The 13,964-nt window shown below is 40.4% G+C and overlaps 1 protein-coding gene across 33 annotated transcripts in view; it reads left to right on the top strand.

Moving 5' to 3' along the window:
• The window catches only part of Ppp6r3 (protein phosphatase 6 regulatory subunit 3), a 135,654-nt gene that overhangs the window by 42,941 nt on the left and 78,749 nt on the right, over positions 1-13,964 (top strand). The gene's annotated exons all lie outside the window — the stretch shown is intronic.

The following is a 13,964-nucleotide window of genomic DNA, read 5'->3' as shown; positions in this document are numbered from 1 at the left end:
TGGTGCTGAGGATCGAACCCAGGGCTGCATGCATGCCAGGCGAACGTGCTACCGCTTGAGCCACATCCCCAGCCCCTACTGGGGACTCTTGCAACTGTTCTTTCTGTCGATTTCCACTACTCTGAAGCTACGTCAGGCTTTTATTTTTATTACCTTAGGAGACCTGTAGTGTTTTTTTTGTTGTTGTTGCTGTAACAGGTCTCTGCTTCTAATCCCTAGGTGAGTTTTTTTTCCCTAGGCATGAAGAATGCCACTTTGTGTATGACCTTTCTGCCCCTCACAAAATGGTCCTGCTCAGGGCTGGGATTGCAACTCGGTGGTAGAGTGCTCGCCTAGCAAGTGCGAGGCCCTGGGTTCGATCCTCAGCACCACATAAAAATAAATAAGATAAAGGTATTGTGTCCAACTACAACTACAGAATAAATATTTTAGAAAAACAAAACAAAAAATGGTCCTGCTCAACCTTGTCAAGCTCTGATGTGTTCATATAGTGACACTCTGACACCTGGCCCTCAGATCAGTTTTCCAGCTTGTCTCCACATTATTCTCCTGTATGAATGCTGTGTGGAGAATTCTGTTCATGTATATATCCACCTCTTGCCATGTTCTCTCAAAGAGTTTTCTTATTTTTTTTGTATTTGATTTCACATCTTTGAGGTCTCAACTCCCCCCCCCCCTTTTTTTTGGTCAAGTCTTTCTGAATTGTTCCAGGTCCTTTATGATACTCCTTTGTAAACTCTTAGAGCATCTTAAATTATTTTAAGATTGGTTTTAACTAGATTTTAAGTACTTTGACAGCAAGGAGTTTTAAATTCTACTTTATGTCTCTGGTACTTTTTACATAATAGGAATCACTGACAATTTGATAGTAAGATCTAAAATTTCAAAGACGTTTCTCAGGATAATACTTTTGAGAATTTTTTACTCCCTGTCTCCCTCCTTTTTGATTTTCTTTGCTGACAGAGGTCCTCAGCTTTGGCAGCTTTTAGAACAATTCCTTACTTTTAATATTCTTCCTTTTTCTCCTTTCACTCACCTCTGTGCATCAGCATTTTTTCCCCTCCTAGAATGAGGACACTTTTAGAGAATCACCTAGCTGTTTCCAAAAGTGCTAGAGTCAGTGCCAAGTGGTTATGAAGGATTCCTAAAGTAGAACAGCATTAGAGGTGTGGACCAACATGTTGTAGAGGGCTAAATGGTAAGTATTATGGGGTTTGCAGGACCAAAAAGGGGAGGGAGGTAATATTATGAAGGTATTTATATAACAGGAGGGGAAATGCTCACAGGCTTTTTTAAATGATGAGATTCAAAATATAATTGTTCAATTTTCTATAATATAGATCTATTACTAGGGAAATTGGAATTCTTTTTTTATAGGGGGATAACATTTTACCTGGTATTTACTTGGTATTCACAGAGTTGCTCTCTCATCAAAATCTATTGCAAATCTGTATCTCTTCTATTACTATGATGGGGGAAAAGATTTTATATACTTTATCTTTGAAAATGCCTTTTTACAGATAAGTACTGCCACATTTGGTTATTAGTCTCCAAGCATATGCCTTCAGGAGAGTGTACTCATTACTTCAAACGTTAGATTCTTTTGAGTTTTGCTTTTTAGCACGACATTGCTTTGTGAATCAGTCACTTCTGATTGGAGGTTAACTGAAGGCTCCTCAGTTGAACAACTAAATGAATTTTAAAATATGCAATTTTTCCCCCCTTACACTAGGGTCTGATAAATGCCACTTAGAGTAGTTTGAGCTTAGAAATTATGTCTGCTGCAAATTTGTGAGGGACTTAAGAATCATTTCTTTTTTTCCTTTTAAAATATTTTGTTTTAGTTGTAGTTGAACACAATACCTTTATTTTTTATTTATTTGTTTTTATATGGTGCTGAGGATCAAACCCAGCTTCGCACATTCTAGGTGAGCGCTCTACCACTGAGCCACATCCCCAGCCCAAAGGAATCATTTCTTACTTTAACTTCTGATGGCATAGGTACTACATGGAGCAGCTTAACTCTCCTTATGAACTGATGATATTTCTGAAGAATAAAGTTTATGTGTTAGCACTGTTTTACTTTGTAACTTGCAGTAGAAAACACAAATGCCATGAATTCAGCAAAGCTGAATTTCCGTACGTTTCAGAAGTACGTTTAGTACTTCTGGTTGAAGGCTGTTCTTCTAAGTCAGAAAAATTTCAATCCTGGCTTTGAACTTGGACAAATCCACAATAAACCTTACCACAGATAAGCCATTAAGCAGCTGTATGATGTATGATAGAGCTAAGTCAGAACTAGTGGTAGTCGAGTCCATGAAGGTGACGTGCATCATTGACACTACTGATTCAGCAACATGCGATGGATTAGAATTCTCCCGTACCCACTTAACATTGATAAGAGTAGCCATGGGCTTTGAACACCTAGCATGTTTAGGGTTTATAAATTTGCTCAGCTAAGCATTTTTTAGCTCTCTACATGAATTTGCCACAGCTTTTTTCCCCTTTATATGTAATTTTCCCACATTCAGGTGTAGCACATTCTGTTTTAACTTGTCTGTTCTCAGCTTTGAAAGTATTTTGCTTGTGGCTTCACAAGGACTATTTGTGGGCTAAAATTTCAAGCAGTGGGCTGGGATTGTGGCTCAGTGGTCTACAGAGCACCTGCCTGCCCTATGTGAGGCACTGGGTTTGATCCTCAGCACCACATTAAAAAAATAATAAAATAAAACAAAGGTATTATGTCCATCTATAACTTTATTTAGAGTCAGGATCTCCTAAGTTGCTGAGGCTGGCTTTGAATCAGGGATCCTCCTGCTTTAGCCTCCGAGGCCACATGAGATAACAGGTGTGCGCCATTGTGCCCAGCTCTACAGCTCTGCAGCTCTATGTAGCTATTTCTAATGGATTCCACTTCCAGCTGTGAAGAGAAGGAGGATTTAGCTTTTAAATGCATAGCTTCTTCCTTCCTGCATCTTTATCTAATCACAACTTTTGGATAAGGTAAGTGTTGAGGGTATGCGTACTTTGGTTAATTATTCCCTAAATCTCTGACTTATTGGCAAAATTCTTCTCAGCAGTCAGATAATCCAACACTGTCAATCCATCTCCCCCCAGGACACATCCTCTCCAGAACCCCTTGTCTCTTGCCTTATTCTGCACTGGTTGCTCTTGGTCTTTTCTGTAGCTTCTGGTGTTTCTTCTCACCTTTCTTCTGGAAGTTGTTTTGTTTCTATGTGTCTTAGATCCCTGATTTCAAGTGTTTTGGCCTCGTTTTGGTGAAGCACATGCTGAGAAAGGGTGAAAAGATTTTTAGACCTTCCCTCTCTGGAAATATTCTCTGTAGAGTTGTCATTGGAAGAAGCTAGTGTTCTGATTTTCTGTCCTTTCACTGTGTTTTGTGGGGTTATTCCCCTCGCTAGAAATGTTTAGATACTTTGTTTTTGCTGCCATGAAATTCCACCCTGTGCCTGAGAGGATCTTTCCCACCATGCATTGTTGGTGGCCTTTGCAGGTCCTAAGGAAAGCTGCATTTGTTCGACTCTGGAAATTTTCTATTTGCTTTTGCTTTTTGCCTGCCACTCATCTCTCTCCCTCCCTCCCTTCTTTCTTTGGCTCTAAAGGGGTAGTAGATTATAACATGTTCTTTATAATTCGTTTCATTTGAATATTAGACTTCTCAGTGGTTTCTCTTTTATCTTTGTCTTTTCGTAAGTTTTCTGGCATTGTTTTTCACCATCATTTTCTTTACCTCATCCTTTATTGTTTATTACTAGAGTTGTAGGAGTGGGGGATTGTATGGAAGTTTCCTTTCTGTTTTTTAATTTAATCTAGATGTGTTCATGTTGTACCTTTGGTATCAAGTGGACCTGAGAAGCGCATGGTGATCATTTAGTACAGCTTTCCTCCTGCCCTAGAGAGTCATCCAAGTAGAGCACCTCCAGCAGAGTGGTCTTGCAAGCAGTGGGAGCCCTGTCTTCAACAAGTTTCTGCTTCTACTCACCAACGATCCTCCTCCTTTCACTCGTGGCTCTCATTTTGTCCTTGGGTTCTGGACATGGTAGCTCTTCTTTTACACATGATGGAATAAAGGAACTCCAATATATTCAAAACTAGTTACTTTATCCTGTAGTGGTGAGTCTTTCTACCACCCCGAATGTTAATCATAACTTTTGGATAAGGTAAGTGTTGAGGGTATGCATACTTTGGTTAATTATTCCCTAAATCTCTGACTTATTGGCAAAATTCTTCTCAGCATTCAGATAATCTTTGGTTGCCATTGTCTCTTTTAGTTTGGTGGTCTCTGCATTTTCCTTTGGAACAGTATAAGGTATTACCTGACTTGATGTAGTACTGCCAGCATGGTACAGTCTGCCCAGAATAGGCTAGAATGGGATTAATATCTCCCATGGTCCTGGATATGGTTCATTTATTGCTATGTATTTTTTTCTAATATTGTTTTAGTTGTACATGGACACAATACCTTTATTTTATCTGTTAATGTTTTTTTGTGGTGCTGGGGATTGAACCCAGTGCCTCACACATGCTAGGCAAGCGCTGTATCACTGAGCCACAACCCCAGCCCATTTATTGCTATATTCTGAAGTTACTTTATTAGTCATATCATAATACAACTTTGTTGAGCTTACAACCAACTAAAATCTGAAGATTTTTTTCTTTTACTTTATCAGTTTTCTTATGCCTGTTTTCTCGCCCATCTTGTTTTTAAGTTTTTTCTTTCTTTCTTTTTTAATCTCAGAAGGACTTTATGGTGGGTATAGTGGTGCATGCCTATAATCCCAGTGGCTTGGGAGGCTGTGGCAGGAGGATCGAAAGTTCAAAGCCAGTCTCAATAAAAGCGAGGCACTAAGCAACTCAGTGAGTCCCTGTCTCTAAATAAAATACAAAATAGGGCTAGGGATGTGGCTCAGTGGTTAAGTGCCTCTGGGTTCAGTCCCTGGTAACAAAAGTGAAAAAGAAAAGAAAAAAAGGATGTTACATTTATCCATGTTAAAAACAATTTTCTTAGTTTCATCATGCCAAACAGTATTTTGAATGTTGAATCTGTTATTGAACATTAACTACCCAACCTGGCTTTGTTTTTTCTATGTATTTTAACCTTTCTGTAGTTCAGTACTAATGGAGCAGCTGGCCACAAGGGTTGACTTCCTCCTGAGCCACTGCCCAGGCTCTTCAGGCTAAGCTGCCCAGCCATCTTGTCTGTGAAGGGGTTCTCTACCCCATGTAGGCAGACATGTGGTTCTGTTCATGATCTTGTCCCCAGAGCCACTGGATTATAAGATGATTTCTGCCATTGCAGTCACATTTTTGTGACCAGTTTTCCAATTGTGTAGGCTGAGTGCACATGCAGGCTGGCCTGCCGTAGACAAGGGAGGGCATGTTCTTGGTTGCTACTTTGGTGGATTACCCAACAGCTGTTTTCACCCTGGTCTGATGGAGGCAGTGTGGTGTGATGAGAGGAGCATATTCTTTGGAGCTGGTTAGTCCTGGGTTTGAGATCCCATTCTGGTCCCATATCTATTACCTGTGGTCTTTGGTTAGGTCATCTCACCCAGCCTTTTTAAAAATTTTTATTTTTTTTGTAGTTGTAGATGGATAGAATGCCTTTATTTTATTTGTTTATTTTTATGTAATACTAGGGATTGAACTCGGTGTCTCACACAAACTGGGCAAGCGCTCTGCCACTGAGCTACGGCCCCAGCCCTTACCCAGCCCCTTTTTTATATTTCATTTAGAGACAGGGTCTCACTGAGTTGCTTAGGGCCTCACTAAATTACTGAGACTGGCTTTGAACTTGCAATCTTCTTGCCTCAGCCTCCTGAGCCAGTGGATTACAGGCATGTGCCACCATGGCTGGCCATCTTACAAGGGTTGTGAAGTATCTAAGTGTATGTGAAACCAGGAAGCCTGGAGTTTGGCAGCATTATAGGTATTTAAAAATTGGTAGCCACAATTAATCATTAATCATGTTTCCATCTTCAGTAGAAAGTCACAATGTTAAGACAGATAATGTTATTGTGGAATAGTTAGAGTAGACTGAAGATGGTTTTTCATAAAAAACTTTAAAGACCATAGGAAATATTCAGTTCTCATATTTTTTGCTCTGAACTTTTATTCCTGTGCAGTCTCAACAGTTCATGATTGGACTATAATTTTCATGCCTGTTAGCAGACTATACAGTAATCACAAAAGAAAGCATAACCTCTGAGCCACATTCCCAATCCTTTTTGTATTTTATTTTGAGACCAGTTCTCACTAAGTTGCTTAGGACCTCGCTAAGTTGTTGAGGCTGGCTTTGAACTTGCAATCCTCCTGCTTCAGTTTCTCGAGCTGCTGGGATTACAGGCGTGCACCACTGTGCCTGGTGAGGTTGATGGTTTGTTGATGCTAGTCTAGGGACTGTTGAGACAGCCGAAATACTTAATTATGTATAAGCTGATCCAGTTGGCCAGACAAGGAATTTTGATCATAATAGCTAAAGCGAAAAACAGTGCCTTATATATTTTTTTGTACTGAGGCTCAAACCCAGGGCCTCATACATGCTAGGCAAGTGCTATACCATTGAGTTACATTCCAGTTCTTTTTAAAAAAAATTTTTAGACAGTCTTGTTAAGGCTGGTCTCAAACTTGTGATCCTCTTGTCTCAGCCTCCCAAGTAGCTGGGATTATAGGCATATGCCCTTTCTGTTTTCTCATATAAAATTGGTTATTCCAAAATAAACTTGATTGTTAGCTCATTTTTTGGTTTTTCTTTTTAAATTTTTTGCTATGTGGGGGATGGGTCTCATGTACACATGTATGCCACCACACCTGGCTATTTAAAATATTTTTGAGGGCTGGGGATGTGGCTCAAGTGGTAGTGCACTCACCTGGCATACATGAGGCCCATGGTTCGATCCTCAGCACCACATTAAAAAAAAAATGAAGATATTGTGTCCATCTAAAATTAAAATTAAAAAAAAAAACATTTTTGAGACCAATATGCCAGTTCTGTCTTCTCTTGTGGTATTGGTTATAATTCCAAAATTAATATGATAGTGTTCTCTCTCTCTCTCTCTCTCTTTCTCTCTCTCTCTCTCTCTCTCTCTCTCTCTCTCTCTCTCTCTCTCTCTCTCTCTCTCTCCCTCTCTCTCCCTCTCTCTCCCTCTCTCTCTCTCCTTCTCTCCCCCTCCCTCTCTCCCCTCCCCCCCCTTCCTCCCTCTCTTTTTCCTTAGTTTGTAAAGGCATAGTCCATGATGTTTGCACAGTGACAGAATTGCCTAATGGTGTTTCTCATAACATGACCCTGTGGTAGGGTGCATGAGTATACATTCAAGCTTTCATAACGAGAATTTGTAGAGGAACGTATTGTTGTGCTTAATTTAATGTGAACTACTTGACAAAAGTAAGTCTGGATTTTTCTAGGTTGCCAGTTGGCCTTTCTCCCTCCTTCCCTCCCTCCTTTCTAAAAAGAGAAGAGGTGTCTCTTTTGCTTTTGCTGGCCTAGAACTCCTGAGTTCCAGCGATTCTCCTGCCTCACCCACTGAAGTACCTGGACTGCATTGTGTGCATGTCACTAAAGTGAAGTGGATAAGATTATCCCTTTTTCCTTGCTCTTAGCATCTCAGCAATGTATTTGACCAAGTATTTGGTTTCTGAGCTTTATATATTTTCCAGGAGATTTAGAATTCCAAAGGCAAGCCATAAACTTATCTCATTTGATACCAAGGTGCTGTTTAGGAATGAAGAAACAGCAAAAACTAGCCATGGTTGACACTGGAGGAAGAATGGCCATTAGTATGAAATTTCAAATGATGACCTTGCTTTTCAAAGTAAAGGCCATTGCAGGATCTTACCGACTTCTCTTGATGGTCTCTCTAGGCTGTCACATGGTTGGACTCTGGTCTGTGCCCTCCTCTGCCTGTGCCCTCCGTGTGGGTGGCTTAGTTCGGCAGACAGTGCCCCCAGCACTCCCTCAGTAGTCTTTCCATTAGCTGCTGCCTTCGAATCCCACGTGGCAGTCACCCATTTCTCTGTCTCTTCTCCTTTGTAGGAACACATCTGAGGAAGCACTTGGCACAGCTGCTGTGGAATCTGCTGTCTGCTCCTGTTCTCAGTTGTTTCTGTGTGGTTAAGACCCTTCATTTGGTCTCTGCCATAGATGGTGTACTATCCCATCTCTCTTAATTAGAACTCCGGTTCTGTCTCTGCTTCTACAGCAGTCCTTTGGTGTGTGTGCTATGGGTTCATGCACAGCTCTCTGAGACTTGGTCTGGCATTGCCAACTTATTCCTGTCATCTGGTCACTTCTCCTTGTCACCTGGGCCTTGGGCCATCTCCCTGCTGTGAATTTCTTAAGGCTTCTGGGTCTTCTGTCCTCTTTGCTTTCAGGCAAGTCCTGGAATACTTGATGCTTCTCTGTCACCCACCAGATCATGTCTACATGTTGAGCCTGCACTTAGACTTCATGACTGATGAACTCTTTTGGCTGGGCTCTCCTCCATAGAGCTTCTTGCTGAGGAATGAGCTTGGAGTTTGTGCTTCCTTTGTCTGTCTTTTCTGTTTTCAATTTTACTGTGTTTTTCAAGGTGGGGAGGGACCAGTTGGGTGAACACTGCTACTTAAAAAGCACCTATTGTTTAACAAAGCACATATTAAGTGGGGCTGATTCCTACTGTTCTCAGCCAAAATATCAAGTATCAAAGAAGTAACAAATGAAAACTGGGAAAGATACTTGGGTGGTACAAAGCTGATTGCTTTTGACATGTTCTTTGGAAGTAGTAGCAGAGCAAATAAAATGAAACTGGCTCTAAGTTGTTTTGCCCTCTAAAGAAATTAATTGTTTCTAGCAGATACTCTGGTGTTTGATTTTAATTAGTGGGGGGAGGTGTGAGCTTGGTTAGTTTTATAATATGACACCTTTACTAAACATGGTCTTTCTAGTTGTCTTATGGTCTTTTCCTTTCTTATTTTGTGATAACTACTTTCAAAGGCAGGCTCTTTTTACTTGTTTTTGCCTCTTGTGAAAATGACATTTCCCCGGCATGAAACTTTGCTGTCAGGGGGAAGAGTTTATCATTAACTTACAACACGGAGAGGTAGCCTGCCATCATAGTGACTCTGCATTCTTCTATTTATAGATACTTTCTCCTCCCTGTCCTTTAGCTACAGGCTGCTTTCAGCACAGCAGTAGCAGTCACCACACCCTTCTTGAGTTCAACTTTTCATTTGGATCTTGTCACACTCTTCACAAAGTTCCCTTTCCCTGCATGTGTGAATCAGATCCTAGGAGAGTGCTGAGACTCAGTTGTCTGAACACTGCCTGAGTGGAGGAGCCAGCAAGAACAACCCTGCAGTAGCTTGGTTTGTTCAATACATGCTGTTCCCAGCCTGCTTGTAAACTCAGCCAGAGGTCTGTTGTAACTGTGTCTGCTGCTTGTGGAGTAAGCAAGTTGTTTTGGATCCTAAGGGAGGCCATGAGGACTCGGTTGAGTACCAGGATGAGTAAGGATTCTAGATCCACTACACACCCCCACCCCCCACCCCGTTGATCAGATGTCATTATTTCCCAACATGTTTGAAAGGCCTGAACATTTTTTGTTCCTCTTTGTTTTTTTTTTTAATATTTATTTTTTTAGTTATAATTGGACACACTATCTTTATTTTTATGTGGTGCTGAGGATTGAACCTGGATGAGCGCTCCGCCTCTGAGTCACAACCCCAGCCCCTCCTCTTTGTTTTTGAGTTAGCTTATAAAATAGAATAAATTCTCAGAGACATGCATTTATTTTTATTTTTATTTTTTTCTAGAGAGAGGAGAGAGAGAGAGAATTTTTAATATTTATTTTTCAGTTCTCAGCGGACACAACATCTTTGTTTGTATGTGGTGCTGAGGATTGAACCCAGGCTGCACGCATGCCAGGCGAGCGCGCTACCGCTTGAGCCACATCCCCAGACCAAGACATGTATTTATTTTTAAATTTGACTAGTTTAATCTAAACCAGCAATGACCCAGCTGTATCCCTCCTTATTCAAGATCTATCTAGCCTTCTCCATTATTTCAAGATAAAGAATGAAAACTTCCCCTTATTGCTATACTATCCTAGATATTAAAGGATGAGAAAGTTTGGTGGGGGGTGATTGGTTGGTTTGTTTGGTACTCAGGATTGAATCCCAGATGTATTTTACCACTGAGGTACATCCTTAGCCCTTTTTGTTTTGTTTTGTTTTGAGACAAGGTCTTGGTAAATTGGTGAGACTGGCCTCAAATTTATGATCCTCCTGTGCTGCTAGGATTATATGCATGAACCACTGTACCCAGCTAGTTTTTTGTTTTCTTATGATTTTTTTTTCCATTGAAAAAATTGTCAGCCTGGGTTGTTGTATTTTAAGAATATACATGATTTCTCATATATATCGTTAATTTAAAGGAAAGGGAAAATGTAGCTTATAACATTTCCCTATCTAGGCCATATTGGCCCTTCTGTGAAAATATTGTTAATGATTGACCCAGACTGTGGAAATAGCCCAGACTGTGGAAATAGATGGGGGGATCATTTTAATATCAAGATGATATTTTGTTTCTATTTGAGGGTTAGTTTTTGTTAGGACAAGGTCTTGCTATTGGTGAGCTGCAGTGATCCTCCCACTTTGGCCTCCCTTGGAACTGAGGTTACAGGCACGCAGCAACCACGCAGCTCTCACCTGCTATTTCTACTGGGTAGGCCTTGCTTGGGTGATACAAGGAGCTAGTGTCATTCTGAGAGAAAGGGCCTCTGAGGAGGACTGAAAAGGGATTGGGATATATAGGAATTTTAGCATGAATAACATGTGCTCACATGCTTTTGTGTACATAAAATCATGTAAGGTGTGTATTTCAAAATATTCCCTTCATAGAACATTTTAAGAAATAGTATTAAAAGTTTCTGATACATTTTGAAGTCTTGGTCTTTCTCATGTGTTATTTGGCAGAAGCAGCTGCTTCTCCTATTTTTGTGCTGTTTATTTGTTCTCCATATGTTTAGGTAACTGCAACTCTTTAAACTGGAAATACGCACTGTATTGCAAATCTGGCAAATGATATCAGATATTCACTTTGAATTTGGAATCTTAAAGATTCTGGTGGGACCAGTCCTGCAATGTTATAGACTGATTTAGCATCATGGGTGTATGACCTGTGTAGTCTCACAGGGCCCCACATTTAAAAGTGCTTGCTTTAATGCTTTGCTATTGATATCTCAAAATTCATCATAATCTTTCAGTCTTTTTTGGAATTTTGGAATATTTTGTTCTGGTCTAGCCAGTCCTGGGTTACAGGTATTTCAGGTAGACTGGAAACTGGAGGCTTAGCAGAATATATTTGCTCCTTAGTTGGATAGAAATTTACTAAATTTAAGCACAGCAACTTCGTATGGCAGTGAGATTTTTGAATTTGAAATTCATTAGACTTCTTTCTTCCTTGTCATTCCCATATTTGCTGCTCATTTGTTGGTAGGACCACAAGCAGTTCTATTTCCAGGGAAACTAATACGTTCTCATGGTACATAACTTTAGAATGTTTTTGGACCTCTGTCTTTTGGGGGAAAACCCACTAACATAAGCTTATCCCGAGGGAGTTGCTGAAATAAATAACACAGTTGCTTAGTATATTTTTCATGGTTATATAAATATGTGAATATGCTTACTGCAGTTTTTGAAGGTGAAGACTAAAATGATCCTTGGTCATTTCTGTGTGAGTTAAGTTGCTCAGCAGTGGTTTAATGAGATGACATCAGTAGCATCTGAGAGACAGAATCTCAGTCTGGAGCCCTGCTGAACTGAGGAAGAATTTGAACACTATTTCAAAACCCTGGGCTGGTTCCTGTACCTGTGAAGACTTGGAAAGCTTTGCCTTAAAGCCCCCTGATGGCACTGTTGTCCATGTCCATGCCAAGTGCTTATAGGTCCCAGCTGCTCATTGCCATCACCAGATGATTTGGTGAGGTACTGAGGTTGATGGCTTTCCCAGGGCCTCTGAGTTAGCCAGTGGTTGACCTGGCAATGGAATCCAGGTCTGTTTAGATGATAGGAGACCTGAAAAGATTTGGGGGTAAGTGTTTATTTGATGAAAACAAGTGATCAGAGGTTGTTTGCATAAACTAGTAGCGCCCCTGCTCTCTGTTAGCAGTCTTCTAGTGAGTTCTGTAGCAGTACTGATGTTTAGTTATACCTCTTGCAGGTGATTTACCCATCTCCATCTAGTTTCTGTGTCAGAGGCAGGGGAACACTTTTTCTCCCAGGGACACATACTGCTTGAAAATAAAGGGACTTTGTCCCAGTTTTCACTCTAGGGAAGGTTTTGGTATCATAAAAGTATTTTAATAGTTTCAGAGGGTCTTTCATGAATATGCTTGATCTGAGGTGAATTTTATTTTGTCCTACTTTGTGTAGGATGTCATTTTATTTTGTCCTATTTTGTGTAAGACGTCATTTTTCACTAGTCTGAAGTTACTAGTCTGATGATTTCTAAACAGCAGAGGTCATCCTCTGTGGCATCAAGTAATAGGTGATGCCTAGGGATCTGCTTCCTTAAACTTCCAGCCCCTTTGAAAAAAAAGCTCATTTTCAAACTTTGCCATCTAACTTAATAAGACAATCCTAGGATTTTGAAGAAAGATGGAGGATGATTTGGTTTCACCAAACTTGTTTTGTTGATTGGTTTATTTTATGGAATTAAATATCCCTAAATCCTAGATAACTGTACCTTAGGGCATGCATTTAAAGTATATTCATTTTTACCAAAGCATATTTGTTTTATGTTCCTACTCTCTTAGACTTACAAATCTTAAGAGTATTATTTTTTATTTTTTGTCTTTTTTTTTTTAATATTCATTTTTTATTTGGCGGACACAACATCTTTGTTTGTATGTGGTGCTGATATCGAACCCAGGCAGCACGCATGCCAGGCGAGCACGCTACCGCTTGAGCCACATCCCCAGCCCAGAGTAATATTTTTTAAAGGACTTCATTTGACCTCAGTGCAGGCAGTTGAACTTTGTAGTTGCTTCTTTCTACTTCAAAGGGCACAAATAGAAGCAAGGGCCAAGTCAGCAGTAACTAATTTACCAGTGTCATTTGTTTCCAGTCACTTGCTGTTTGGCTAAAAGGTAAAATACATACTGTTTACAGAGTCTACTGTGGTTTACATTTTGATTTTGAGTTAGTGGTATGCCAATATAAAGAACTCATTGTGGAAATGTCATTTTCAGAGTGTTGGGATTTGAAAAAAAATGCTATTTTAGCTTAGGATCATTGAGAAAAAAAAGGGAATTAGTCATTTAATAATTGCTTAAGGAAAAAAAAAAGTTTCCTGGTGTTTAAATCTTGTGCTCAAAATAAGTGTAGTAAAACACAAAGTCACGGGTGGGTGATTGGAGGGCCTGGGTCATCATGTGGGTCAGTCACCTGGAACACAGGGCCATGTAAGGATGGCTCTGCTGCCGGGAATGTTGCTCCAGCTCATTCCAACAGCCTGGGCACAGTGCTCAGATTGGCAGGCAGTTTTCTACCAAGTGGCAATTTGGGACCAATTTCATTCTTAAGGGCCCCTTTGGTCACTGTTATCCAGCTAGATGGAAAGAGTGTGGAGGTTTTATGGTTCATGGTACCTTGGAGGAAACCTGTCCTCCTGTTGTAGGCAGTTGCGAACTGCCTAGGCGAGTGCTCCAGGGGAAGAGTAGAGAGTGCTTGCTGTCTGCATGCAGGTGCAGAGGTGAGAGCTGTGGGTGGATTCAGGAAAGGGCAGAAAGCAGGTGTCAGTGGGGGCTTCTCCCTTTGGAGAAAAAGTGGACATCACATTTTTCTGTAAAGGATCCAGTAGTAAATATTTTAGACTTTGCAATCCACAGATGGTTTCTGTCACATAATCTTTTTTCTCTAAAACAACTCTTTAAAAACATTAAAACTATTCTTAACTGGAAGGTTGT

This window comes from Ictidomys tridecemlineatus, chromosome 4 (genome assembly GCF_052094955.1).
Source record: "Ictidomys tridecemlineatus isolate mIctTri1 chromosome 4, mIctTri1.hap1, whole genome shotgun sequence".
Taxonomy (NCBI): domain Eukaryota; kingdom Metazoa; phylum Chordata; class Mammalia; order Rodentia; family Sciuridae; genus Ictidomys; species Ictidomys tridecemlineatus.
The sequence above is the reverse complement of the archived record's forward strand: the minus strand, read 5'-3'. Positions and strand labels throughout refer to the sequence as shown.